General features: G+C 38.3%; 27 non-coding genes across 27 annotated transcripts; all 27 read left to right on the top strand.

Moving 5' to 3' along the window:
- The first annotated feature begins 703 nt into the window (after positions 1–703).
- Positions 704–786, top strand: trnal-uaa (transfer RNA leucine (anticodon UAA)). The gene has a single exon. It is a non-coding gene; the product is annotated as a tRNA-Leu (tRNA).
- Positions 787–3,193: 2,407 nt separating this feature from the next.
- On the top strand, positions 3,194–3,276 carry trnal-caa (transfer RNA leucine (anticodon CAA)). The gene has a single exon. It is a non-coding gene; the product is annotated as a tRNA-Leu (tRNA).
- A 747-nt stretch (positions 3,277–4,023) lies between these two features.
- On the top strand, positions 4,024–4,106 carry trnal-caa (transfer RNA leucine (anticodon CAA)). The gene has a single exon. It is a non-coding gene; the product is annotated as a tRNA-Leu (tRNA).
- Positions 4,107–4,854: 748 nt separating this feature from the next.
- trnal-caa (transfer RNA leucine (anticodon CAA)) lies at positions 4,855–4,937 on the top strand. The gene has a single exon. It is a non-coding gene; the product is annotated as a tRNA-Leu (tRNA).
- A 746-nt stretch (positions 4,938–5,683) lies between these two features.
- Positions 5,684–5,766, top strand: trnal-caa (transfer RNA leucine (anticodon CAA)). The gene has a single exon. It is a non-coding gene; the product is annotated as a tRNA-Leu (tRNA).
- Positions 5,767–6,513: 747 nt separating this feature from the next.
- On the top strand, positions 6,514–6,596 carry trnal-caa (transfer RNA leucine (anticodon CAA)). The gene has a single exon. It is a non-coding gene; the product is annotated as a tRNA-Leu (tRNA).
- A 747-nt stretch (positions 6,597–7,343) lies between these two features.
- trnal-uaa (transfer RNA leucine (anticodon UAA)) lies at positions 7,344–7,426 on the top strand. The gene has a single exon. It is a non-coding gene; the product is annotated as a tRNA-Leu (tRNA).
- Positions 7,427–8,173: 747 nt separating this feature from the next.
- trnal-caa (transfer RNA leucine (anticodon CAA)) lies at positions 8,174–8,256 on the top strand. The gene has a single exon. It is a non-coding gene; the product is annotated as a tRNA-Leu (tRNA).
- Positions 8,257–9,003: 747 nt separating this feature from the next.
- On the top strand, positions 9,004–9,086 carry trnal-uaa (transfer RNA leucine (anticodon UAA)). Its single transcript has one exon. It is a non-coding gene; the product is annotated as a tRNA-Leu (tRNA).
- Positions 9,087–9,833: 747 nt separating this feature from the next.
- On the top strand, positions 9,834–9,916 carry trnal-caa (transfer RNA leucine (anticodon CAA)). The gene has a single exon. It is a non-coding gene; the product is annotated as a tRNA-Leu (tRNA).
- Positions 9,917–10,663: 747 nt separating this feature from the next.
- Positions 10,664–10,746, top strand: trnal-uaa (transfer RNA leucine (anticodon UAA)). The gene has a single exon. It is a non-coding gene; the product is annotated as a tRNA-Leu (tRNA).
- A 747-nt stretch (positions 10,747–11,493) lies between these two features.
- Positions 11,494–11,576, top strand: trnal-caa (transfer RNA leucine (anticodon CAA)). The gene has a single exon. It is a non-coding gene; the product is annotated as a tRNA-Leu (tRNA).
- A 733-nt stretch (positions 11,577–12,309) lies between these two features.
- Positions 12,310–12,392, top strand: trnal-uaa (transfer RNA leucine (anticodon UAA)). The gene has a single exon. It is a non-coding gene; the product is annotated as a tRNA-Leu (tRNA).
- A 747-nt stretch (positions 12,393–13,139) lies between these two features.
- Positions 13,140–13,222, top strand: trnal-uaa (transfer RNA leucine (anticodon UAA)). The gene has a single exon. It is a non-coding gene; the product is annotated as a tRNA-Leu (tRNA).
- A 747-nt stretch (positions 13,223–13,969) lies between these two features.
- On the top strand, positions 13,970–14,052 carry trnal-uaa (transfer RNA leucine (anticodon UAA)). The gene has a single exon. It is a non-coding gene; the product is annotated as a tRNA-Leu (tRNA).
- A 747-nt stretch (positions 14,053–14,799) lies between these two features.
- trnal-uaa (transfer RNA leucine (anticodon UAA)) lies at positions 14,800–14,882 on the top strand. The gene has a single exon. It is a non-coding gene; the product is annotated as a tRNA-Leu (tRNA).
- A 747-nt stretch (positions 14,883–15,629) lies between these two features.
- On the top strand, positions 15,630–15,712 carry trnal-caa (transfer RNA leucine (anticodon CAA)). The gene has a single exon. It is a non-coding gene; the product is annotated as a tRNA-Leu (tRNA).
- A 747-nt stretch (positions 15,713–16,459) lies between these two features.
- On the top strand, positions 16,460–16,542 carry trnal-uaa (transfer RNA leucine (anticodon UAA)). The gene has a single exon. It is a non-coding gene; the product is annotated as a tRNA-Leu (tRNA).
- A 747-nt stretch (positions 16,543–17,289) lies between these two features.
- Positions 17,290–17,372, top strand: trnal-caa (transfer RNA leucine (anticodon CAA)). The gene has a single exon. It is a non-coding gene; the product is annotated as a tRNA-Leu (tRNA).
- A 747-nt stretch (positions 17,373–18,119) lies between these two features.
- On the top strand, positions 18,120–18,202 carry trnal-caa (transfer RNA leucine (anticodon CAA)). The gene has a single exon. It is a non-coding gene; the product is annotated as a tRNA-Leu (tRNA).
- Positions 18,203–18,949: 747 nt separating this feature from the next.
- Positions 18,950–19,032, top strand: trnal-uaa (transfer RNA leucine (anticodon UAA)). Its single transcript has one exon. It is a non-coding gene; the product is annotated as a tRNA-Leu (tRNA).
- Positions 19,033–19,779: 747 nt separating this feature from the next.
- On the top strand, positions 19,780–19,862 carry trnal-caa (transfer RNA leucine (anticodon CAA)). Its single transcript has one exon. It is a non-coding gene; the product is annotated as a tRNA-Leu (tRNA).
- Positions 19,863–20,609: 747 nt separating this feature from the next.
- trnal-uaa (transfer RNA leucine (anticodon UAA)) lies at positions 20,610–20,692 on the top strand. Its single transcript has one exon. It is a non-coding gene; the product is annotated as a tRNA-Leu (tRNA).
- Positions 20,693–21,439: 747 nt separating this feature from the next.
- On the top strand, positions 21,440–21,522 carry trnal-uaa (transfer RNA leucine (anticodon UAA)). The gene has a single exon. It is a non-coding gene; the product is annotated as a tRNA-Leu (tRNA).
- A 1,577-nt stretch (positions 21,523–23,099) lies between these two features.
- Positions 23,100–23,182, top strand: trnal-uaa (transfer RNA leucine (anticodon UAA)). Its single transcript has one exon. It is a non-coding gene; the product is annotated as a tRNA-Leu (tRNA).
- A 747-nt stretch (positions 23,183–23,929) lies between these two features.
- Positions 23,930–24,012, top strand: trnal-caa (transfer RNA leucine (anticodon CAA)). The gene has a single exon. It is a non-coding gene; the product is annotated as a tRNA-Leu (tRNA).
- A 747-nt stretch (positions 24,013–24,759) lies between these two features.
- On the top strand, positions 24,760–24,842 carry trnal-uaa (transfer RNA leucine (anticodon UAA)). Its single transcript has one exon. It is a non-coding gene; the product is annotated as a tRNA-Leu (tRNA).
- Positions 24,843–25,192: the final 350 nt, after the last annotated feature.

The raw sequence follows: 25,192 nt of genomic DNA, 5'->3' as shown, positions 1-25,192 counted from the left end.
ATTGGACATTTTTTTGGATCAAAGCTGAAAGAATTGACTTTGTTTCCCATATTCCGACTTGACTCAGCAAGTGTTTATCCTTTAAAAACACAAAAGATGGCTGAGTGGTTAAGGTGTTAGAGTCATTATCAACTCAATTGTTGTTCTTCTTGCTTCGAAACCCCATTCTTGTATTAAGTTTGATTTGGATGTCAACAAGTCTCGTTTAGATATTGTCTGGCTCAAAGCCAAAAAAACTGACTGTGTGCTCCTCATTCCAATTTCACTGGGATCTTGATCGTACTCTATTTACACCAGGATGGCTGAGTGGTTTAGACGTTGGAATTAAAGTCCAATGAACAGTATGTTCTTGTGGGTACCAACCCCATTCCTGGAAAAAGTTTACTTTGGATGTAATCAACCCTCCTTTCACTCTTTTACATTTAGCGTGGATCGAATCTGAAAGAAATGACAATGAAAAGTTCTTCCATTTTGACTCAGCTCTTGTTAATCTTTTAGAAACACCTGGATGGCAGTGTGTTTAAGGCGTTAGACTCATGATCGAAATTAAAATGTTCTTGTTGGTTCGAAATCTACATCTGGTAGAACGTTTGATTTGGATGTAATCAAGTTTCATTTACATATTGTCTGGATCAAAGCCAAAAAATCTGACTGTGTGCTCCTTATTCCATTTTGACTGGGCCCTTGATGTTGTGTTCTTTACACCAGGATGGCCGAGAGGTTAAGGCGTTGGACTTAAGATCCAATGGACATATGTCCTCGTGGGTTCGAACCCCACTCCTGGTAGAAGTTTGTCTTTGATTTGGATTTTGTCAATTGTCCTTCCACTCATTGGAAATTTGTTTGGATCAAAGCTGAAAGAATTGACTTTGTTTCCCATATTCCGACTTGACTCAGCAAGTGTTTATAATTTAAAAACACAAAAGATGGCTGAGTGGTTAGGGTGTTAGAGTCATTATCAACTTAATTGTTATTCTTTTTGCTTCGAAACCCCATTCTTGTATTAAGTTTGATTTGGATGTCAACAAGTCTCGTTTAGATATTGTCTGGCTCAAAGCCAAAATAACTGACTGTGTGCTCCTCATTCCAATTTCACTGGGATCTTGATCGTATTTTATTTACACCAGGATGGCTGAGTGGTTTAGACATTGGAATTAAAATCCAATGAACAGTATGTTCTCATGGGTACCAACCCCATTCCTGGAAAAAGTTTACTTTAGATGTAAACAACCCTCCTTTCACTCATTTACATTTAGCGTGGATCAAATCTGAAAGAAATGACTATGACAAGTTCTTCCATTTTGACTCAGCTCTTGTTAATCTTTTAGAAACACCTGGATGGCAGTGTGTTAAAGGTGTTAGACTCATGATTGAAATTAAAATGTTCTTGTTGGTTCGAGACCTACATCTGGTAGAACGTTTGATTTGGATGTAATCAAGTTTCATTTACATATTGTCTGGATCAAAGCCAAAAGACCTGACTGTGTCCTCCTTATTTCATTTTGACTGGGCTCTTGATTTTGGGTTCTTTACACCAGGATGGCCGAGAGGTTAAGGTGTTGCCCTCAAGATCTAATGGACATATGTCCTCGTGGGTTTGAACCCCACTCCTGGTAGAAGTTGTTCTTTGATTTGGATGTTATCAATTGACATTTCACTCATTGGAAATTTGTTTGGATCAAAGCTGAAAGAATTGACGTTGTTTCCCATATTCCGACTTGACTCAGCAAGTGTTTATCCTTTAAAAACACAAAAGATGGCTGAGTGGTTAAGGTGTTAGAGTCATTATCAACTTAATTGTTATTCTTTTTGCTTCGAAACCCCATTCTTGTATTAAGTTTGATTTGGATGTCAACAAGTCTCGTTTAGATATTGTCTGGCTCAAAGCCAAAAAAACTGACTGTGTGCTCCTCATTCCAATTTCACTGGGCTCTTGATCGTACTCTATTTACACCAGGATGGCTGAGTGGTTTAGACATTGGAATTAAAGTCCAATGAACAGTATGTTCTTGTGGGTACCAACCCCATTCCTGGAAAAAGTTTACTTTGGATGTAATCAACCCTCCTTTCACTCTTTTACATTTAGCGTGGATCAAATCTGAAAGAAATGACAATGAAAAGTTCTTCCATTTTGACTCAGCTCTTGTTAATCTTTTAGAAACACCTGGATGGCAGTGTGTTTAAGGCGTTAGACTCATGATTGAAATTAAAATGTTCTTGTTGGTTCGAGACCTACATCTGGTAGAACGTTTGATTTGGATGTAGTCAAGTTTTATTTACATATTGTCTGGATCAAAGCCAAAAGATCTGACTGTGTCCTCCTTATTTCATTTTGACTGGGCCCTTGATTTTGTGTCCTTTACACCAGGATGGCCGAGAGGTTAATGCGTTGGACTCAAGATCTAATGGACATATGTCCTCGTGGATTCGAACCCCACTCCTGGTAGAAGTTTGTCTATGATTTGGATGTTATCAATTGACCTTTAACTCATTGGAAATTTGTTTGGATCAAAGCTGAAAGAATTGACTTTGATTCCCATATTCCGACTTGACTCAGCAAGTGTTTATCCTTTAAAAACACAAAAGATGGCTGAGTGGTTAAGGTGTTAGAGTCATTATCAACTCAATTGTTGTTCTTCTTGCTTCGAAACCCCATTCTTGTATTAAGTTTGATTTGGATGTCAACAAGTCTCGTTTAGATATTGTCTGGCTCAATGCCAAAAAAACTGACTGTGTGCTCCTCATTCCAATTTCACTGGGATCTTGATCGTACTTTATTTACACCAGGATGGCTGAGTGGTTTAGACATTGGAATTAAAGTCCAATGAACAGTATGTTCTTGTGGGTACCAACCCCATTCCTGGAAAAAGTTTACTTTGGATGTAATCAACCCTCCTTTCACTCATTTACATTTAGCGTGGATCAAATCTGAAAGAAATGACAATGAAAAGTTCTTCCATTTTGACTCAGCTCTTGTTAATCTTTTAGAAACACCTGGATGGCAGTGTGTTTAAGGCGTTAGACTCATGATTGAAATGAAAATGTTCTTGTTGGTAAGAAACCTACATCTGGTAGAACGTTTGATTTGGATGTAGTCAAGTTTTATTTACATATTGTCTGGATCAAAGCCAAAAGATCTGACTGTGTGCTCCTTATTCCATTTTGACTGGGCCCTTGATTTTGTGCTCTTTACACCAGGATGGCCGAGAGGTTAAGGCGTTGGACTCAAGATCTAATGGACATATGTCCTCGTGGGTTCGATCCCCACTCCTGGTAGAAGTTTGTCTTTGATTTGGACGTTATCAATTGACCTTTCACTCATTGGAAATTTGTTTGGATCAAAGCTGAAAGAATTGACTTTGTTTCCCATATTCCGACTTGACTCAGCAAGTGTTTATCCTTTAAAAACACAAAAGATGGCTGAGTGGTTAAGGTGTTAGAGTCATTATCAACTCAATTGTTGTTCTTCTTGCTTCGAAACCCCATTCTTGTATTAAGTTTGATTTGGATGTCAACAAGTCTCGTTTAGATATTGTCTGGCTCAAAGCCAAAAAAACTGACTGTGTGCTCCTCATTCCAATTTCACTGGGATCTTGATCGTACTCTATTTACACCAGGATGGCTGAGTGGTTTAGACATTGGAATTAAAGTCCAATGAACAGTATGTTCTTGTGGGTACCAACCCCATTCCTGGAAAAAGTTTACTTTAGATGTAATCAACCCTCCTTTCACTCATTTACATTTAGCGTGGATCGAATCTGAAAGAAATGACAATGAAAAGTTCTTCCATTTTGACTCAGCTCTTGTTAATCTTTTAGAAACACCTGGATGGCAGTGTGTTTAAGGCGTTAGACTCATGATTGAAATGAAAATGTTCTTGTTGGTTCGAGACCTACATCTGGTAGAACGTTTGATTTGGATGTAGTCAAGTTTTATTTACATATTGTCTGGATCAAAGCCAAAAGATCTGACTGTGTGCTCCTTATTCCATTTTGACTGGGCCCTTAATGTTGTGCTCTTTACACCAGGATGGCCGAGAGGTTAAGGCGTTGGACTCAAGATCTAATGGACATATGTCCTCGTGGGTTCGATCCCCACTCCTGGTAGAAGTTTGTCTTTGATTCAGATGTTATCAATTGACCTTTCACTCATTGGAAATTTGTTTGGATCAAAGCTGAAAGAATTGACTTTGTTTCCCATATTCCGACTTGACTCAGCAAGTGTTTATCCTTTAAAAACACAAAAGATGCCTGAGTGGTTAAGGTGTTAGAGTCATTATCAACTTAATTGTTATTCTTCTTGCTTCGAAACCCCATTCTTGTATTAAGTTTGATTTGGATGTCAACAAGTCTCGTTTAGATATTGTCTGGCTCAAAGCCAAAAAAACTGACTGTGTGCTCCTCATTCCAATTTCACTGGGCATCTTGATCGTACTCTATTTACACCAGGATGGCTGAGTGGTTTAGACATTGGAATTAAAGTCCAATGAACAGTATGTTCTCGTGGGTACCAACCCCATTCCTGGAAAAAGTTTACTTTAGATGTAATAAACCCTCCTTTCACTCATTTACATTTAGCGTGGATCAAATCTGAAAGAAATGACAATGAAAAGTTCTTCCATTTTGACTCAGCTCTTGTTAATCTTTTAGAAACACCTGGATGGCAGTGTGTTTAAGGCGTTAGACTCATGATTGAAATTAAAATGTTCTTGTTGGTAAGAAACCTACATCTGGTAGAACGTTTGATTTGGATGTAGTCAAGTTTTATTTACATATTGTCTGGATCAAAGCCAAAAGACCTGACTGTGTCCTCCTTATTTCATTTTGACTGGGCCCTTGATTTTGTGTCCTTTACACCAGGATGGCCGAGAGGTTAATGCGTTGGACTCAAGATCTAATGGACATATGTCCTCGTGGGTTCGAACCCCACTCCTGGTAGAAGTTTGTCTTTGATTTGGATGTTATCAATTGACCTTTCACTCATTGGAAATTTGTTTGGATCAAAGCTGAAAGAATTGACTTTGTTTCCCATATTCCGACTTGACTCAGCAAGTGTTTATCCTTTAAAAACACAAAAGATGCCTGAGTGGTTAAGGTGTTAGAGTCATTATCAACTTAATTGTTATTCTTCTTGCTTCGAAACCCCATTCTTGTATTAAGTTTGATTTGGATGTCAACAAGTCTCGTTTAGATATTGTCTGGCTCAAAGCCAAAATAACTGACTGTGTGCTCCTCATTCCAATTTCACTGGGCTCTTGATCGTATCTTATCTACACCAGGATGGCTGAGTGGTTTAGACATTGGAATAAAAATCCAATGAACATTATGTTCTCATGGGTACCAACCCATTCCTGGAAAAAGTTTACTTTAGATGTAATCAACCCTCCTTTCACTCATTTACATTTAGCGTGGATCAAATCTGAAAGAATTGATTATGACAAGTTCTTCCATTTTGACTCAGCTCTTGTTAATCTTTTAGAAACACCTGCATGGCAGTGTGTTAAAGGTGTTAGACTCATGATTGAAATTAAAATGTTCTTGTTGGTTCGAGACCTACATCTGGTAGAACGTTTGATTTGGATGTAATCAAGTTTTATTTACATATTGTCTGGATCAAAGCCAAAAGACCTGACTGTGTCCTCCTTATTTCATTTTGACTGGGCTCTTGATTTTGGGTTCTTTACACCAGGATGGCCGAGAGGTTAAGGCGTTGGACTCAAGATCTAATGGACATATGTCCTCGTGGGTTCGAACCCCACTCCTGGTAGAAGTTTGTCTTTGATTTGGATGTTATCAATTGACCTTTCACTCATTGGAAATTTGTTTGGATCAAAGCTGAAAGAATTGACGTTGTTTCCCATATTCCGACTTGACTCAGCAAGTGTTTATCCTTTAAAAACACAAAAGATGGCTGAGTGGTTAAGGTGTTAGAGTCATTATCAACTTAATTGTTATTCTTTTTGCTTCGAAACCCCATTCTTGTATTAAGTTTGATTTGGATGTCAACAAGTCTCGTTTAGATATTGTCTGGCTCAAAGCCAAAATAACTGACTGTGTGCTCCTCATTCCAATTTCACTGGGATCTTGATCGTATCTTATCTACACCAGGATGGCTGAGTGGTTTAGACATTGGAATTAAAGTCCAATGAACAGTATGTTCTCGTGGGTACCAACCCCATTCCTGGAAAAAGTTTACTTTAGATGTAATCAACCCTCCTTTCACTCATTTACATTTAGCGTGGATCAAATCTGAAAGAATTGATTATGACAAGTTCTTCCATTTTGACTCAGCTCTTGTTAATCTTTTAGAAACACCTGCATGGCAGTGTGTTAAAGGTGTTAGACTCATGATTGAAATTAAAATGTTCTTGTTGGTTCGAGACCTACATCTGGTAGAACGTTTGATTTGGATGTAGTCAAGTTTTATTTACATATTGTCTGGATCAAAGCCAAAAGACCTGACTGTGTGCTCCTTATTCCATTTTGACTGGGCCCTTGATTTTGTGTCCTTTACACCAGGATGGCCGAGAGGTTAAGGCGTTGGACTCAAGATCTAATGGACATATGTCCTCGTGGATTCGAACCCCACTCCTGGTAGAAGTTTGTCTTTGATTTGGATGTTATCAATTGACCTTTCACTCATTGGAAATTTGTTTGGATCAAAGCTGAAAGAATTGACTTTGTTTCCCATATTCCGACTTGACTCAGCAAGTGTTTATCCTTTAAAAACACAAAAGATGGCTGAGTGGTTAAGGTGTTAGAGTCATTATCAACTCAATTGTTGTTCTTCTTGCTTCGAAACCCTATTCTTGTATTAAGTTTGATTTGGATGTCAACAAGTCTCGTTTAGATATTGTCTGGCTCAAAGCCAAAAAAACTGACTGTGTGCTCCTCATTCCAATTTCACTGGGCTCTTGATCGTACTCTATTTACACCAGGATGGCTGAGTGGTTTTGACGTTGGAATAAAAATCCAATGAACAGTATGTTCTCATGGGTACCAACCCCATTCCTGGAAAAAGTTTACTTTAGATGTAATCAACCCTCCTTTCACTCATTTACATTTAGCGGGGATCAAATCTGAAAGAAATGACTATGACAAGTTCTTCCATTTTGACTCAGCTCTTGTTAATCTTTTAGAAACACCTGGATGGCAGTGTGTTTAAGGCGTTAGACTCATGATCGAAATTAAAATGTTCTTGTTGGTTCGAAATCTACATCTGGTAGAACGTTTGATTTGGATGTAATCAAGTTTCATTTACATATTGTCTGGATCAAAGCCAAAAGATCTGACTGTGTGCTCCTTATTTCATTTTGACTGGGCCCTTGATTTTGTGTTCTTTACACCAGGATGGCCGAGAGGTTAAGGCGTTGGACTTAAGATCCGATGGACATATGTCCTCGTGGGTTCGAACCCCATTTCTGGTAGAAGTTTGTCTTTGATTTGGATGTTATCAATTGACCTTTCACTCATTGGAAATTTGTTTGGATCAAAGCTGAAAGAATTGACTTTGTTTCCCATATTCCGACTTGACTCAGCAAGTGTTTATCCTTTAAAAACACAAAAGATGGCTGAGCGTTTAGGGTGTTAGAGTCATTATCAACTTAATTGTTCTTCTTCTTGCTTCGAAACCCTATTCTTGTATTAAGTTTGATTTGGATGTCAACAAGTCTCGTTTAGATATTGTCTGGCTCAAAGCCAAAAAAACTGACTGTGTGCTCCTCATTCCAATTTCACTGGGATCTTGATCGTACTCTATTTACACCAGGATGGCTGAGTGGTTTAGACATTGGAATTAAAGTCCAATGAACAGTATGTTCTTGTGGGTACCAACCCCATTCCTGGAAAAAGTTTACTTTGGATGTAATCAACCCTCCTTTCACTCATTTACATTTAGCGTGGATCAAATCTGAAAGAATTGATTATGACAAGTTCTTCCATTTTGACTCAGCTCTTGTTAATCTTTTAGAAACACCTGGATGGCAGTGTGTTTAAGGCGTTAGACTCATGATTGAAATTAAAATGTTCTTGTTGGTTCGAAATCTACATCTGGTAGAACGTTTGATTTGGATGTAATCAAGTTTCATTTACATATTGTCTGGATCAAAGCCAAAAAATCTGACTGTGTGCTCCTTATTCCATTTTGACTGGGCCCTTGATTTTGTGTTCTTTACACCAGGATGGCCGAGAGGTTAAGGCGTTGGACTCAAGATCTAATGGACATATGTCCTCGTGGGTTCGATCCCCACTCCTGGTAGAAGTTCGTCTTTGATTTGGATGTTATCAATTGACCTTTCACTCATTGGAAATTTGTTTGGATCAAAGCTGAAAGAATTGACTTTGTTTCCCATATTCCGACTTGACTCAGCAAGTGTTTATCCTTTAAAAACACAAAAGATGGCTGAGTGGTTAAGGTGTTAGAGTCATTATCAACTTAATTGTTATTCTTCTTGCTTCGAAACCCAATTCTTGTATTAAGTTTGATTTGGATGTCAACAAGTCTCGTTTAGATATTGTCTGGCTCAAAGCCAAAAAAACTGACTGTGTGCTCCTCATTCCAATTTCACTGGGCTCTTGATCGTACTCTATTTACACCAGGATGGCTGAGTGGTTTAGACATTGGAATAAAAGTCCAATGAACAGTATGTTCTTGTGGGTACCAACCCCATTCCTGGAAAAAGTTTACTTTGGATGTAATCAACCCTCCTTTCACTCATTTACATTTAGCGTGGATCAAATCTGAAAGAAATGACTATGACAAGTTCTTCCATTTTGACTCAGCTCTTGTTAATCTTTTAGAAACACCTGGATGGCAGTGTGTTAAAGGTGTTAGACTCATGATTGAAATTAAAATGTTCTTGTTGGTTCGAAATCTACATCTGGTAGAACGTTTGATTTGGATGTAATCAAGTTTCATTTACATATTGTCTGGATCAAAGCCAAAAGATCTGACTGTGTGCTCCTTATTCCATTTTGACTGGGCCCTTGATTTTGTGTTCTTTACACCAGGATGGCCGAGAGGTTAAGGTGTTGGACTTAAGATCTAATGGACATATGTCCTCGTGGGTTCGAACCCCACTTCTGGTAGAAGTTTGTCTTTGATTTGGATGTTGTCAATTGACCTTTCACTCATTGGAAATTTGTTTGGATCAAAGCTGAAAGAATTGACTTTGTTTCCCATATTCCGACTTGACTCAGCAAGTGTTTATCCGTTAAAAACACAAAAGATGGCTGAGTGGTTAGGGTGTTAGAGTCATTATCAACTTAATTGTTATTCTTTTTGCTTCGAAACCCCATTCTTGTATTAAGTTTGATTTGGATGTCAACAAGTCTCGTTTAGATATTGTCTGGCTCAAAGCCAAAATAACTGACTGTGTGCTCCTCATTCCAATTTCACTGGGATCTTGATCGTACTCTATTTACACCAGGATGGCTGAGTGGTTTAGACATTGGAATTAAAGTCCAATGAACAGTATGTTCTTGTGGGTACCAACCCCATTCCTGGAAAAAGTTTACTTTGGATGTAATCAACCCTCCTTTCACTCATTTACATTTAGCGTGGATCAAATCTGAAAGAAATGACAATGAAAAGTTCTTCCATTTTGACTCAGCTCTTGTTAATCTTTTAGAAACACCTGGATGGCAGTGTGTTTAAGGCGTTAGACTCATGATTGAAATGAAAATGTTCTTGTTGGTTCGAGACCTACATCTGGTAGAACGTTTGATTTGGATGTAGTCAAGTTTTATTTACATATTGTCTGGATCAAAGCCAAAAGATCTGACTGTGTGCTCCTTATTCCATTTTGACTGGGCCCTTGATTTTGTGCTCTTTACACCAGGATGGCCGAGAGGTTAAGGCGTTGGACTCAAGATCTAATGGACATATGTCCTCGTGGGTTCGATCCCCACTCCTGGTAGAAGTTTGTCTTTGATTTGGATGTTATCAATTGACCTTTCACTCATTGGAAATTTGTTTGGATCAAAGCTGAAAGAATTGACTTTGTTTCCCATATTCCGACTTGACTCAGCAAGTGTTTATCCTTTAAAAACACAAAAGATGCCTGAGTGGTTAAGGTGTTAGAGTCATAATCAACTTAATTATTATTCGTCTTGCTTCGAAACCCAATTCTTGTATTAAGTTTGATTTGGATGTCAACAAGTCTCGTTTAGATATTGTCTGGCTCAAAGCCAAAAAAACTGACTGTGTGCTCCTCATTCCAATTTCACTGGGCTCTTGATCGTACTCTATTTACACCAGGATGGCTGAGTGGTTTAGACATTGGAATTAAAGTCCAATGAACAGTATGTTCTTGTGGGTACCAACCCCATTCCTGGAAAAAGTTTACTTTGGATGTAATCAACCCTCCTTTCACTCATTTACATTTAGCGTGGATCAAATCTGAAAGAAATGACAATGACAAGTTCTTCCATTTTGACTCAGCTCTTGTTAATCTTTTAGAAACACCTGGATGGCAGTGTGTTTAAGGCGTTAGACTCATGATCGAAATTAAAATGTTCTTGTTGGTTCGAAATCTACATCTGGTAGAACGTTTGATTTGGATGTAATCAAGTTTCATTTACATATTGTCTGGATCAAAGCCAAAAAATCTGACTGTGTGCTCCTTATTCCATTTTGACTGGGCCCTTGATTTTGTGTTCTTTACAACAGGATGGCCGAGAGGTTAAGGCGTTGGACTTAAGATCTAATGGACATATGTCCTCGTGGGTTCGAACCCCACTCCTGGTAGAAGTTTGTCTTTGATTTGGATGTTGTCAATTGTCCTTTCACTCATTGGAAATTTGTTTGGATCAAAGCTGAAAGAATTGACTTTGTTTCCCATATTCCGACTTGACTCAGCAAGTGTTTATCCTTTAAAAACACAAAAGATGGCTGAGTGGTTAAGGTGTTAGAGTCATTATCAACTCAATTGATGTTCTTCTTGCTTCGAAACCCCATTCTTGTATTAAGTTTGATTTGGATGTCAACAAGTCTCGTTTAGATATTGTCTGGCTCAAAGCCAAAATAACTGACTGTGTGCTCCTCATTCCAATTTCACTGGGATCTTGATCGTATTTTATTTACACCAGGATGGCTGAGTGGTTTTGACGTTGGAATAAAAATCAAATGAACAGTATGTTCTCATGGGTACCAACCCCATTCCTGGAAAAAGTTTACTTTAGATGTAATCAACCCTCCTTTCACTCATTTACATTTAGCGTGGATCAAATCTGAAAGAAATGACAATGAAAAGTTCTTCCATTTTGACTCAGCTCTTGTTAATCTTTTAGAAACACCTGGATGGCAGTGTGTTAAAGGCATTAGAATCATGATCGAAATAAAAATGTTCTTGTTGGTAAGAAATCTACATCTGGTAGAACGTTTGATTTGGATGTAATCAAGTTTCATTTACATATTGTCTGGATCAAAGCCAAAAGATCTGACTGTGTGCTCCTTATTCCATTTTGACTGGGCCCTTGATTTTGTGTTCTTTACACCAGGATGGCCGAGAGGTTAAGGCGTTGGACTCAAGATCTAATGGACATATGTCCTCGTGGGTTCGAACCCCACTCCTGGTAGAAGTTTGTCTTTGATTTGGATGTTATCAATTGACCTTTCACTCATTGGAAATTTGTTTGGATCAAAGCTGAAAGAATTGACTTTGTTTCCCATATTCCGACTTGACTCAGCAAGTGTTTATCCTTTAAAAACACAAAAGATGGCTGAGTGGTTAAGGTGTTAGAGTCATTATCAACTCAATTGTTGTTCTTCTTGCTTCGAAACCCCATTCTTGTATTAAGTTTGATTTGGATGTCAACAAGTCTCGTTTAGATATTGTCTGGCTCAAAGCCAAAAAAACTGACTGTGTGCTCCTCATTCCAATTTCACTGGGCTCTTGATCGTACTCTATTTACACCAGGATGGCTGAGTGGTTTAGACATTGGAATTAAAGTCCAATGAACAGTATGTTCTTGTGGGTACCAACCCCATTCCTGGAAAAAGTTTACTTTAGATGTAATCAACCCTCCTTTCACTCTTTTACATTTAGCGTGGATCGAATCTGAAAGAAATGACAATGAAAAGTTCTTCCATTTTGACTCAGCTCTTGTTAATCTTTTAGAAACACCTGGATGGCGTTAGACTCATGATCGAAATTAAAATGTTCTTGTTGGTTCGAAATCTACATCTGGTAGAACGTTTGATTTGGATGTAATCAAGTTTCATTTACATATTGTCTGGATCAAAGCCCAAAAATCTGACTGTGTGCTCCTTATTCCATTTTGACTGGGCCCTTGATTTTGTGTTCTTTACACCAGGATGGCCGAGAGGTTAAGGCGTTGGACTTAAGATCCAATGGACATATGTCCTCGTGGGTTCGAACCCCACTCCTGGTAGAAGTTTGTCTTTGATTTGGATTTTGTCAATTGTCCTTTCACTCATTGGAAATTTGTTTGGATCAAAGCTGAAAGAATTGACTTTGTTTCCCATATTCCGACTTGACTCAGCAAGTGTTTATCCTTTAAAAACACAAAAGATGGCTGAGTGGTTAAGGTGTTAGAGTCATTATCAACTTAATTGTTATTCTTCTTGCTTCGAAACCCCATTCTTGTATTAAGTTTGATTTGGATGTCAACAAGTCTCGTTTAGATATTGTCTGGCTCAAAGCCAAAAAAACTGACTGTGTGCTCCTCATTCCAATTTCACTGGGCTCTTGATCGTACTCTATTTACACCAGGATGGCTGAGTGGTTTAGACATTGGAATTAAAGTCCAATGAACAGTATGTTCTCATGGGTACCAACCCCATTCCTGGAAAAAGTTTACTTTAGATGTAATCAACCCTCCTTTCACTCATTTACATTTAGCGTGGATCAAATCTGAAAGAATTGATTATGACAAGTTCTTCCATTTTGACTCAGCTCTTGTTAATCTTTTAGAAACACCTGGATGGCAGTGTGTTAAAGGCGTTAGACTCATGATTGAAATTAAAATGTTCTTGTTGGTTCGAAATCTACATCTGGTAGAACGTTTGATTTGGATGTAATCAAGTTTCATTTACATATTGTCTGGATCAAAGGCAAAAAATCTGACTGTGTGCTCCTTATTCCATTTTGACTGGGCCCTTGATTTTGTGTTCTTTACACCAGGATGGCCGAGAGGTTAAGGCGTTGGACTTAAGATCTAATGGACATATGTCCTCGTGGGTTCGAACCCCACTCCTGGTAGAAGTTTGTCTTTGATTTGGATGTTGTCAATTGTCCTTTCACTCATTGGAAATTTGTTTGGATCAAAGCTGAAAGAATTGACTTTGTTTCCCATATTCCGACTTGACTCAGCAAGTGTTTATCCTTTAAAAACACAAAAGATGGCTGAGTGGTTAAGGTGTTAGAGTCATTATCAACTTAATTGTTATTCTTCTTGCTTCGAAACCCCATTCTTGTATTAAGTTTGATTTGGATGTCAACAAGTCTCGTTTAGATATTGTCTGGCTCAAAGCCAAAATAACTGACTGTGTGCTCCTCATTCCAATTTCACTGGGCTCTTGATCGTACTCTATTTACACCAGGATGGCTGAGTGGTTTAGACATTGGAATAAAAGTCCAATGAACAGTATGTTCTTGTGGGTACCAACCCCATTCCTGGAAAAAGTTTACTTTGGATGTAATCAACCCTCCTTTCACTCATTTACATTTAGCGTGGATCAAATCTGAAAGAAATGACTATGACAAGTTCTTCCATTTTGACTCAGCTCTTGTTAATCTTTTAGAAACACCTGGATGGCAGTGTGTTTAAGGCGTTAGACTCATGATTGAAATTAAAATGTTCTTGTTGGTTCGAAATCTACATCTGGTAGAACGTTTGATTTGGATGTAATCAAGTTTCATTTACATATTGTCTGGATCAAAGCCAAAAAATCTGACTGTGTGCTCCTTATTCCATTTTGACTGGGCCCTTGATGTTGTGATCTTTACACCAGGATGGCCGAGAGGTTAAGGCGTTGGACTTAAGATCTAATGGACATATGTCCTCGTGGGTTCGAACCCCACTCCTGGTAGAAGTTTGTCTTTGATTTGGATGTTATCAATTGACCTTTCACTCATTGGAAATTTGTTTGGATCAAAGCTGAAAGAATTGACTTTGTTTCCCATATTCCGACTTGACTCAGCAAGTGTTTATCCTTTAAAAACACAAAAGATGGCTGAGTGGTTAAGGTGTTAGAGTCATTATCAACTTAATTGTTATTATTTTTGCTTCGAAACCCCATTCTTGTATTAAGTTTGATTTGGATGTCAACAAGTCTCGTTTAGATATTGTCTGGCTCAAAGCCAAAAAAACTGACTGTGTGCTCCTCATTCCAATTTCACTGGGCTCTTGATCGTACTCTATTTACACCAGGATGGCTGAGTGGTTTAGACATTGGAATTAAAGTCCAATGAACAGTATGTTCTTGTGGGTACCAACCCCATTCCTGGAAAAAGTTTACTTTGGATGTAATCAACCCTCCTTTCACTCATTTACATTTAGCGTGGATCGAATCTGAAAGAAATGACAACGACAAGTTCTTCCATTTTGACTCAGCTCTTGTTAATCTTTTAGAAACACCTGGATGGCAGTGTGTTTAAGGCGTTAGACTCATGATCGAAATTAAAATGTTCTTGTTGGTTCGAAATCTACATCTGGTAGAACGTTTGATTTGGATGTAATCAAGTTTCATTTACATATTGTCTGGATCAAAGGCAAAAAATCTGACTGTGTGCTCCTTATTCCATTTTGACTGGGCCCTTGATTTTGTGTTCTTTACACCAGGATGGCCGAGAGGTTAAGGCGTTGGACTTAAGATCCAATGGACATATGTCCTCGTGGGTTCGAACCCCACTCCTGGTAGAAGTTTGTCTTTGATTTGGATTTTGTCAATTGTCCTTCCACTCATTGGAAATTTGTTTGGATCAAAGCTGAAAGAATTGACTTTGTTTCCCATATTCCGACTTGACTCAGCAAGTGTTTATCCTTTAAAAACACAAAAGATGGCTGAGTGGTTAAGGTGTTAGAGTCATTATCAACTCAATTGTTGTTCTTCTTGCTTCGAAACCCCATTCTTGTATTAAGTTTGATTTGGATGTCAACAAGTCTCGTTTAGATATTGTCTGGCTCAAAGCCAAAATAACTGACTGTGTGCTCCTCATTCCAATTTCACTGGGATCTTGATCGTATTTTATTTACACCAGGATGGCTGAGTGGTTTTGACATTGGAATAAAAATCCAATGAACAGTATGTTCTCATGGGTACCAACCCCATTCCTGGAAAAAGTTTACTTTGGATGTAATCAACCCTCCTTTCACTCATTTACATTTAGCGTGGATCAAATCTGAAAGAAATGACTATGACAAGTTCTTCCATTTTGACTCAGCTCTTGTTAATCTTTTAGAAACACCTGGATGGCAGTGTGTTTAAGGCGTTAGACTCATGATCGAAATTAAAATGTTCTTGTTGGTTCGAAATCTACATCTGGTAGAACGTTTGATTTGGATGTAATCAAGTTTCATTTACATATTGTCTGGATCAAAGCCAAAAGACCTGACTGTGTCCTCCTTATTTCATTTTGACTGGGCTCTTGATTTTGAGTTCTTTACACCAGGATGGCCGAGAGGTTAAGGCGTTGGACTCAAGATCTAATGGACATATGTCCTCGTGGATTCGAACCCCACTCCTGGTAGAAGTTTGTCTTTGATTTGGATGTTATCAATTGACCTTTCACTCATTGGAAATTTGTTTGGATCAAAGCTGAAAGAATTGACTTTGTTTCCCATATTCCGACTTGACTCAGCAAGTGTTTATCCTTTAAAAACACAAAAGATGGCTGAGTGGTTAAGGTGTTAGAGTCATTATCAACTTAATTATTATTCGTCTTGCTTCGAAACCCAATTCTTGTATTAAGTTTGATTTGGATGTCAACAAGTCTCGTTTAGATATTGTCTGGCTCAAAGCCAAAAAAACTGACTGTGTGCTCCTCATTCCAATTTCACTGGGCTCTTGATCGTACTCTATTTACACCAGGATGGCTGAGTGGTTTAGACATTGGAATTAAAGTCCAATGAACAGTATGTTCTTGTGGGTACCAACCCCATTCCTGGAAAAAGTTTACTTTGGATGTAATCAACCCTCCTTTCACTCATTTACATTTAGCGTGGATCGAATCTGAAAGAAATGACAATGAAAAGTTCTTCCATTTTGACTCAGCTCTTGTTAATCTTTTAGAAACACCTGGATGGCAGTGTGTTTAAGGCGTTAGACTCATGATCGAAATTAAAATGTTCTTGTTGGTTCGAAATCTACATCTGGTAGAACGTTTGATTTGGATGTAATCAAGTTTCATTTACATATTGTCTGGATCAAAGCCAAAAAATCTGACTGTGTGCTCCTTATTCCATTTTGACTGGGCCCTTGATTTTGTGTTCTTTACACCAGGATGGCCGAGAGGTTAAGGCGTTGGACTTAAGATCCAATGGACATATGTCCTCGTGGGTTCGAACCCCACTCCTGGTAGAAGTTTGTCTTTGATTTGGATGTTGTCAATTGTCCTTTCACTCATTGGAAATTTGTTTGGATCAAAGCTGAAAGAATTGACTTTGTTTCCCATATTCCGACTTGACTCAGCAAGTGTTTATCCTTTAAAAACACAAAAGATGGCTGAGTGGTTAAGGTGTTAGAGTCATTATCAACTTAATTGTTATTCTTCTTGCTTCGAAACCCCATTCTTGTATTAAGTTTGATTTGGATGTCAACAAGTCTCGTTTAGATATTGTCTGGCTCAAAGCCAAAATAACTGACTGTGTGCTCCTCATTCCAATTTCACTGGGATCTTGATCGTACTCTATTTACACCAGGATGGCTGAGTGGTTTTGACATTGGAATAAAAATCCAATGAACAGTATGTTCTTGTGGGTACCAACCCCATTCCTGGAAAAAGTTTACTTTGGATGTAATCAACCCTCCTTTCACTCATTTACATTTAGCGTGGATCGAATCTGAAAGAAATGACAATGAAAAGTTCTTCCATTTTGACTCAGCTCTTGTTAATCTTTTAGAAACACCTGGATGGCAGTGTGTTTAAGGCGTTAGACTCATGATCTAAATTAAAATGTTCTTGTTGGTTCGAAATCTACATCTGGTAGAACGTTTGATTTGGATGTAGTCAAGTTTCATTTACATATTGTCTGGATCAAAGCCAAAAAATCTGACTGTGTGCTCCTTATTTCATTTTGACTGGGCCCTTGATTTTGTGTTCTTTACACCAGGATGGCCGAGAGGTTAAGGCGTTGGACTCAAGATCTAATGGACATATGTCCTCGTGGGTTCGAACCCCACTCCTGGTAGAAGTTTGTCTTTGATTTGGATGTTATCAATTGACCTTTCACTCATTGGAAATTTGTTTGGATCAAAGCTGAAAGAATTGACATTGTTTCCCATATTCAGACTCAACTCAGCAAGTGTTTATCCTTTAAAAACACAAAAGATGCCTGAGTGGTTAAGGTGTTAGACTCATAATCAACTTAATTAATATTCGTCTTGCTTCGAAATTCAATTATTGTATTAAGTTTGATTTGGATGTCAACAAGTCTCATTTAGATATTGTCTGGCTCAAAGCCAAAATAACTGACCGTGTGCTCCTCATTCCAATTTCACTGGGCTCTTGATCCTATCTTATCTACACCAGGATGGCTGAGTGGTTTTGACGTTGGAATAAAAATTCAATGAACAGTATGTTCTTGTGGGTACCAACCCCATTCCTGGAAAAAGTTTACTTTGGATGTAAACAGCCCTCCTTTCACTCATTTACATTTAGTGTGGATCAAATCTGAAAGAAATGACTATGACAAGATCTACCATTTTGAATCAGCTCTTGTTAATCTTTTAGAAACACGTGGATGGCAGTGTGTTAAAGGCGTTAGACTCATGATCGAAATTAAAATGTTCTTGTTGGTTCGAAATCTTCATCTGGTAGAACGTTTGATTTGGATGTAATCAAGTTTCATTTACATATTGTCTGGATCAAAGCCAAAAGATCTGACTGTGTGCTCCTTATTTCATTTTGACTGGGCCCTTGATTTTGTGTTCTTTACACCAGGATGGCCGAGAGGTTAAGGCGTTGGACTCAAGATCTAATGGACATATGTCCTCGTGGGTTCGAACCCCACTCCTGGTAGAAGTTTGTCTTTGATTTGGATGTTATCAATTGACCTTTCACTCATTGGAAATTTGTTTGGATCAAAGCTGAAAGAATTGACGTTGTTTCCCATATTCCGACTTGACTCAGCAAGTGTTTATCCTTTAAAAACACAAAAGATGGCTGAGTGGTTAGGGTGTTAGAGTCATTATCAACTTAATTGTTATTCTTTTTGCTTCGAAACCCCATTCTTGTATTAAGTTTGATTTGGATGTCAACAAGTCTCGTTTAGATATTGTCTGGCTCAAAGCCAAAAAAACTGACTGTGTGCTCCTCATTCCAATTTCACTGGGCTCTTGATCGTACTCTATTTACACCAGGATGGCTGAGTGGTTTAGACATTGGAATTAAAGTCCAATGAACAGTATGTTCTTGTGGGTACCAACCCCATTCCTGGAAAAAGTTTACTTTGGATGTAATCAACCCTCCTTTCACTCATTTACATTTAGCGTGGATCGAATCTGAAAGAAATGACAATGACAAGTTCTTCCATTTTGACTCAGCTCTTGTTAATCTTTTAGAAACACCTGGATGGCAGTGTGTTAAAGGCGTTAGACTCATGATTGAAATTAAAATGTTCTTGTTGGTTCGAAATCTACATCTGGTAGAACGTTTGATTTGGATGTAATCAAGTTTCATTTACATATTGTCTGGATCAAAGCCAAAAAATCTGACTGTGTGCTCCTTATTCCATTTTGACTGGGCCCTTGATTTTGTGTTCTTTACACCAGGATGGCCGAGAGGTTAAGGCGTTGGACTTAAGATCCAATGGACATATGTCCTCGTGGGTTCGAACCCCACTCCTGGTAGAAGTTTGTCTTTGATTTGGATGTTGTCAATTGTCCTTTCACTCATTGGAAATTTGTTTGGATCAAAGCTGAAAGAATTGACTTTGTTTCCCATATTCCGACTTGACTCAGCAAGTGTTTATCCTTTAAAAACACAAAAGATGGCTGAGTGGTTAAGGTGTTAGAGTCATTATCAACTCAATTGTTGTTCTTCTTGCTTCGAAACCCCATTCTTGTATTAAGTTTGATTTGGATGTCAACAAGTCTCGTTTAGATATTGTCTGGCTCAAAGCCAAAAAAACTGACTGTGTGCTCCTCATTCCAATTTCACTGGGCTCTTGATCGTACTCTATTTACACCAGGATGGCTGAGTGGTTTAGACATTGGAATTAAAGTCCAATGAACAGTATGTTCTTGTGGGTACCAACCCCATTCCTGGAAAAAGTTTACTTTGGATGTAATCAACCCTCCTTTCACTCATTTACATTTAGCGTGGATCGAATCTGAAAGAAATGACAATGAAAAGTTCTTCCATTTTGACTCAGCTCTTGTTAATCTTTTAGAAACACCTGGATGGCAGTGTGTTTAAGGTGTTAGACTCATGATTGAAATTAAAATGTTCTTGTTGGTTCGAGACCTACATCTGGTAGAACGTTTGATTTGGATGTAATCAAGTTTCATTTACATATTGTCTGGATCAAAGCCAAAAGACCTGACTGTGTCCTCCTTATTTCATTTTGACTGGGCTCTTGATTTTGTGTTCTTTACACCAGGATGGCCGAGAGGTTAAGGCGTTGGACTCAAGATCTAATGGACATATGTCCTCGTGGGTTCGAACCCCATTTCTGGTAGAAGTTTGTCTTTGATTTGGATGTAATCAATTGACCTTTCACTCATTGGAAATTTGTTTGGATCAAAGCTGAAAGAATTGACGTTGTTTCCCATATTCCGACTTGACTCCGCAAGTGTTTATCCACTAAAAACACAAAAGATGCCTGAGTGGTTAAGGTGTTAGAGTCATTATCAACTCAATTGTTGTTCTTCTTGCTTCGAAACCCCATTCTTGTATTAAGTTTGATTTGGATGTCAACAAGTCTCGTTTAGATATTGTCTGGCTCAAAGCCAAAAAAACTGACTGTGTGCTCCTCATTCCAATTTCACTGGGATCTTGATCGTACTTTATTTACACCAGGATGGCTGAGTGGTTTAGACATTGGAATAAAAATCCAATGAACAGTATGTTCTCATGGGTACCAACCCCATTCCTGGAAAAAGTTTACTTTGGATGTAATCAACCCTCCTTTCACTCATTTACATTTAGCGTGGATCGAATCTGAAAGAAATGACAATGAAAAGTTCTTCCATTTTGACTCAGCTCTTGTTAATCTTTTAGAAACACCTGGATGGCAGTGTGTTTAAGGCGTTAGACTCATGATTGAAATTAAAATGTTCTTGTTGGTTCGAAATCTACATCTGGTAGAACGTTTGATTTGGATGTAGTCAAGTTTCATTTACATATTGTCTGGATCAAAGCCAAAAAATCTGACTGTGTGCTCCTTATTCCATTTTGACTGGGCCCTTGATTTTGTGTTCTTTACACCAGGATGGCCGAGAGGTTAAGGCGTTGGACTTAAGATCCAATGGACATATGTCCTCGTGGGTTCGAACCCCACTCCTGGTAGAAGTTTGTCTTTGATTTGGATGTTATCAATTGACCTTTCACTCATTGGAAATTTGTTTGGATCAAAGCTGAAAGAATTGACTTTGTTCCCCTTATTCCGACTTGACTCAGCAAGTGTTTATCCTTTAAAAACACAAAAGATGGCTGAGTGTTTAGGGTGTTAGAGTCATTATCAACTTAATTGTTATTCTTTTTGCTTCGAAACCCCATTCTTGTATTAAGTTTGATTTGGATGTCAACAAGTCTCGTTTAGATATTGTCTGGCTCAAAGCCAAAAAAACTGACTGTGTGCTCCTCATTCCAATTTCACTGGGATCTTGATCGTACTCTATTTACACCAGGATGGCTGAGTGGTTTAGACATTGGAATTAAAGTCCAATGAACAGTATGTTCTTGTGGGTACCAACCCCATTCCTGGAAAAAGTTTACTTTGGGTGTAATCAACCCTCCTTTCACTCTTTTACATTTAGCGTGGATCGAATCTGAAAGAAATGACAATGAAAAGTTCTTCCATTTTGACTCAGCTCTTGTTAATCTTTTAGAAACACCTGGATGGCAGTGTGTTTAAGGCGTTAGACTCATGATCGAAATTAAAATGTTCTTGTTGGTTCGAAATCTACATCTGGTAGAACGTTTGATTTGGATGTAATCAAGTTTCATTTACATATTGTCTGGATCAAAGCCAAAAAATCTGACTGTGTGCTCCTTATTCCATTTTGACTGGGCCCTTGATTTTGTGTTCTTTACACCAGGATGGCTGAGAGGTTAAGGCGTTGGACTTAAGATCCAATGGACATATGTCCTCGTGGGTTCGAACCCCACTCCTGGTAGAAGTTTGTCTTTGATTTGGATTTTGTCAATTGTCCTTCCACTCATTGGAAATTTGTTTGGATCAAAGCTGAAAGAATTCACTTTGTTTCCCATATTCCGACTTGACTCAGCAAGTGTTTATAAATTAAAAACACAAAAGATGGCTGAGTGGTTAAGGTGTTAGAGTCATTATCAACTCAATTGTTGTTCTTCTTGCTTCGAAACCCCATTCTTGTATTAAGTTTGATTTGGATGTCAACAAGTCTCGTTTAGATATTGTCTGGCTCAAAGCCAAAAAAACTGACTGTGTGCTCCTCATTCCAATTTCACTGGGCTCTTGATCGTACTCTATTTACACCAGGATGGCTGAGTGGTTTAGACATTGGAATTAAAGTCCAATGAACAGTATGTTCTTGTGGGTACCAACCCCATTCCTGGAAAAAGTTTACTTTAGATGTAATCAACCCTCCTTTCACTCATTTACATTTAGCGTGGATCAAATCTGAAAGAAATGACTATGACAAGTTCTTCCATTTTGACTCAGCTCTTGTTAATCTTTTAGAAACACCTGGATGGCAGTGTGTTTAAGGTGTTAGACTCATGATTGAAATTAAAATGTTCTTGTTGGTTCGAAATCTACATCTGGTAGAACGTTTGATTTGGATGTAATCAAGTTTCATTTACATATTGTCTGGATCAAAGCCAAAAGACCTGACTGTGTCCTCCTTATTTCATTTTGACTGGGCTCTTGATTTTGTGTTCTTTACACCAGGATGGCCGAGAAGTTAAGGTGTTGGACTCAAGATCTAGTGGTCATATGTCCTCGTGGGTTTGAACCCCATTTCTGGTAGAAGTTTGTCTTTGATTTGGATGTTATCAATTGACCTTTCACTCATTGGAAATTTGTTTGGATCAAAGCTGAAAGAATTGACGTTGTTTCCCATATTCCGACTTGACTCAGCAAGTGTTTATCCACTAAAAACACAAAAAATGGCTGAGTGGTTAGGGTGTTAGAGTCATTATCAACTTAATTGTTATTCTTTTTGCTTCGAAACCCCATTCTTGTATTAAGTTTGATTTGGATGTCAACAAGTCTCGTTTAGATATTGTCTGGCTCAATGCCAAAAAAACTGACTGTGTGCTCCTCATTCCAATTTCACTGGGATCTTGATCGTACTCTATTTACACCAGGATGGCTGAGTGGTTTAGACATTGGAATTAAAGTCCAATGAACAGTATGTTCTTGTGGGTACCAACCCCATTCCTGGAAAAAGTTTACTTTGGATGTAATCAACCCTCCTTTCACTCATTTACATTTAGCGTGGATCGAATCTGAAAGAAATGACAATGAAAAGTTCTTCCATTTTGACTCAGCTCTTGTTAATCTTTTAGAAACACCTGGATGGCAGTGTGTTTAAGGCGTTAGACTCATGATTGAAATTAAAATGTTCTTGTTGGTTCGAAATCTACATCTGGTAGAACGTTTGATTTGGATGTAGTCAAGTTTCATTTACATATTGTCTGGATCAAAGGCAAAAAATCTGACTGTGTGCTCCTTATTCCATTTTGACTGGGCCCTTGATTTTGTGTTCTTTACACCAGGATGGCTGAGAGGTTAAGGCGTTGGACTTAAGATCCAATGGACATATGTCCTCGTGGGTTCGAACCCCACTCCTGGTAGAAGTTTGTCTTTGATTTGGATTTTATCAATTGACCTTTCACTCATTGGAAATTTGTTTGGATCAAAGCTGAAAGAATTGACTTTGTTTCCCATATTCCGACTTGACTCAGCAAGTGTTTATCCTTTAAAAACACAAAAGATGGCTGAGTGGTTAAGGTGTTAGAGTCATTATCAACTCAATTGTTGTTCTTCTTGCTTCGAAACCCCATTCTTGTATTAAGTTTGATTTGGATGTCAACAAGTCTCGTTTAGATATTGTCTGGCTCAAAGCCAAAAAAACTGACTGTGTGCTCCTCATTCCAATTTCACTGGGCTCTTGATCGTACTCTATTTACACCAGGATGGCTGAGTGGTTTAGACATTGGAATTAAAGTCCAATGAACAGTATGTTCTTGTGGGTACCAACCCCATTCCTGGAAAAAGTTTACTTTGGATGTAATCAACCCTCCTTTCACTCATTTACATTTAGCGTGGATCAAATCTGAAAGAAATGACAATGAAAAGTTCTTCCATTTTGACTCAGCTCTTGTTAATCTTTTAGAAACACCTGGATGGCAGTGTGTTTAAGGCGTTAGACTCATGATTGAAATGAAAATGTTCTTGTTGGTTCGAGACCTACATCTGGTAGAACGTTTGATTTGGATGTAATCAAGTTTCATTTACATATTGTCTGGATCAAAGCCAAAAGACCTGACTGTGTCCTCCTTATTTCATTTTGACTGGGCTCTTGATTTTGTGTTCTTTACACCAGGATGGCCGAGAGGTTAAGGCGTTGGACTCAAGATCTAGTGGTCATATGTCCTCGTGGGTTCGAACCCCATTTCTGGTAGAAGTTTGTCTTTGATTTGGATGTTATCAATTGACCTTTCACTCATTGGAAATTTGTTTGGATCAAAGCTGAAAGAATTGACGTTGTTTCCCATATTCCGACTTGACTCAGCAAGTGTTTATCCTTTAAAAACACAAAAGATGGCTGAGTGGTTAGGGTGTTAGAGTCATTATCAACTTAATTGTTATTATTTTTGCTTCGAAACCCCATTCTTGTATTAAGTTTGATTTGGATGTCAACAAGTCTCGATTAGATATTGTCTGGCTCAAAGCCAAAAAAACTGACTGTGTGCTCCTCATTCCAATTTCACTGGGATCTTGATCGTACTCTATTTACACCAGGATGGCTGAGTGGTTTAGACATTGGAATTAAAGTCCAATGAACAGTATGTTCTTGTGGGTACCAACCCCATTCCTGGAAAAAGTTTACTTTGGATGTAATCAACCCTCCTTTCACTCTTTTACATTTAGCGTGGATCGAATCTGAAAGAAATGACAATGAAAAGTTCTTCCATTTTGACTCAGCTCTTGTTAATCTTTTAGAAACACCTGGATGGCAGTGTGTTTAAGGCGTTAGACTCATGATCGAAATTAAAATGTTCTTGTTGGTTCGAAATCTACATCTGGTAGAACGTTTGATTTGGATGTAATCAAGTTTCATTTACATATTGTCTGGATCAAAGCCAAAAAATCTGACTGTGTGCTCCTTATTCCATTTTGACTGGGCCCTTGATTTTGTGTTCTTTACACCAGGATGGCTGAGAGGTTAAGGCGTTGGACTTAAGATCCAATGGACATATGTCCTCGTGGGTTCGATCCCCACTCCTGGTAGAAGTTTGTCAATGATTTGGATTTTGTCAATTGTCCTTCCACTCATTGGAAATTTGTTTGGATCAAAGCTGAAAGAATTCACTTTGTTTCCCATATTCCGACTTGACTCAGCAAGTGTTTATAAATTAAAAACACAAAAGATGGCTGAGTGGTTAAGGTGTTAGAGTCATTATCAACTCAATTGTTGTTCTTCTTGCTTCGAAACCCCATTCTTGTATTAAGTTTGATTTGGATGTCAACAAGTCTCGTTTAGATATTGTCTGGCTCAAAGCCCAAAAAACTGACTGTGTGCTCCTCATTCCAATTTCACTGGGCTCTTGATCGTACTCTATTTACACCAGGATGGCTGA

The sequence above is a fragment of the Salmo salar genome, chromosome ssa27 (genome assembly GCF_905237065.1).
Source record: "Salmo salar chromosome ssa27, Ssal_v3.1, whole genome shotgun sequence".
Lineage (NCBI taxonomy): Eukaryota > Metazoa > Chordata > Actinopteri > Salmoniformes > Salmonidae > Salmo > Salmo salar.
The sequence above is the reverse complement of the archived record's forward strand: the minus strand, read 5'-3'. Positions and strand labels throughout refer to the sequence as shown.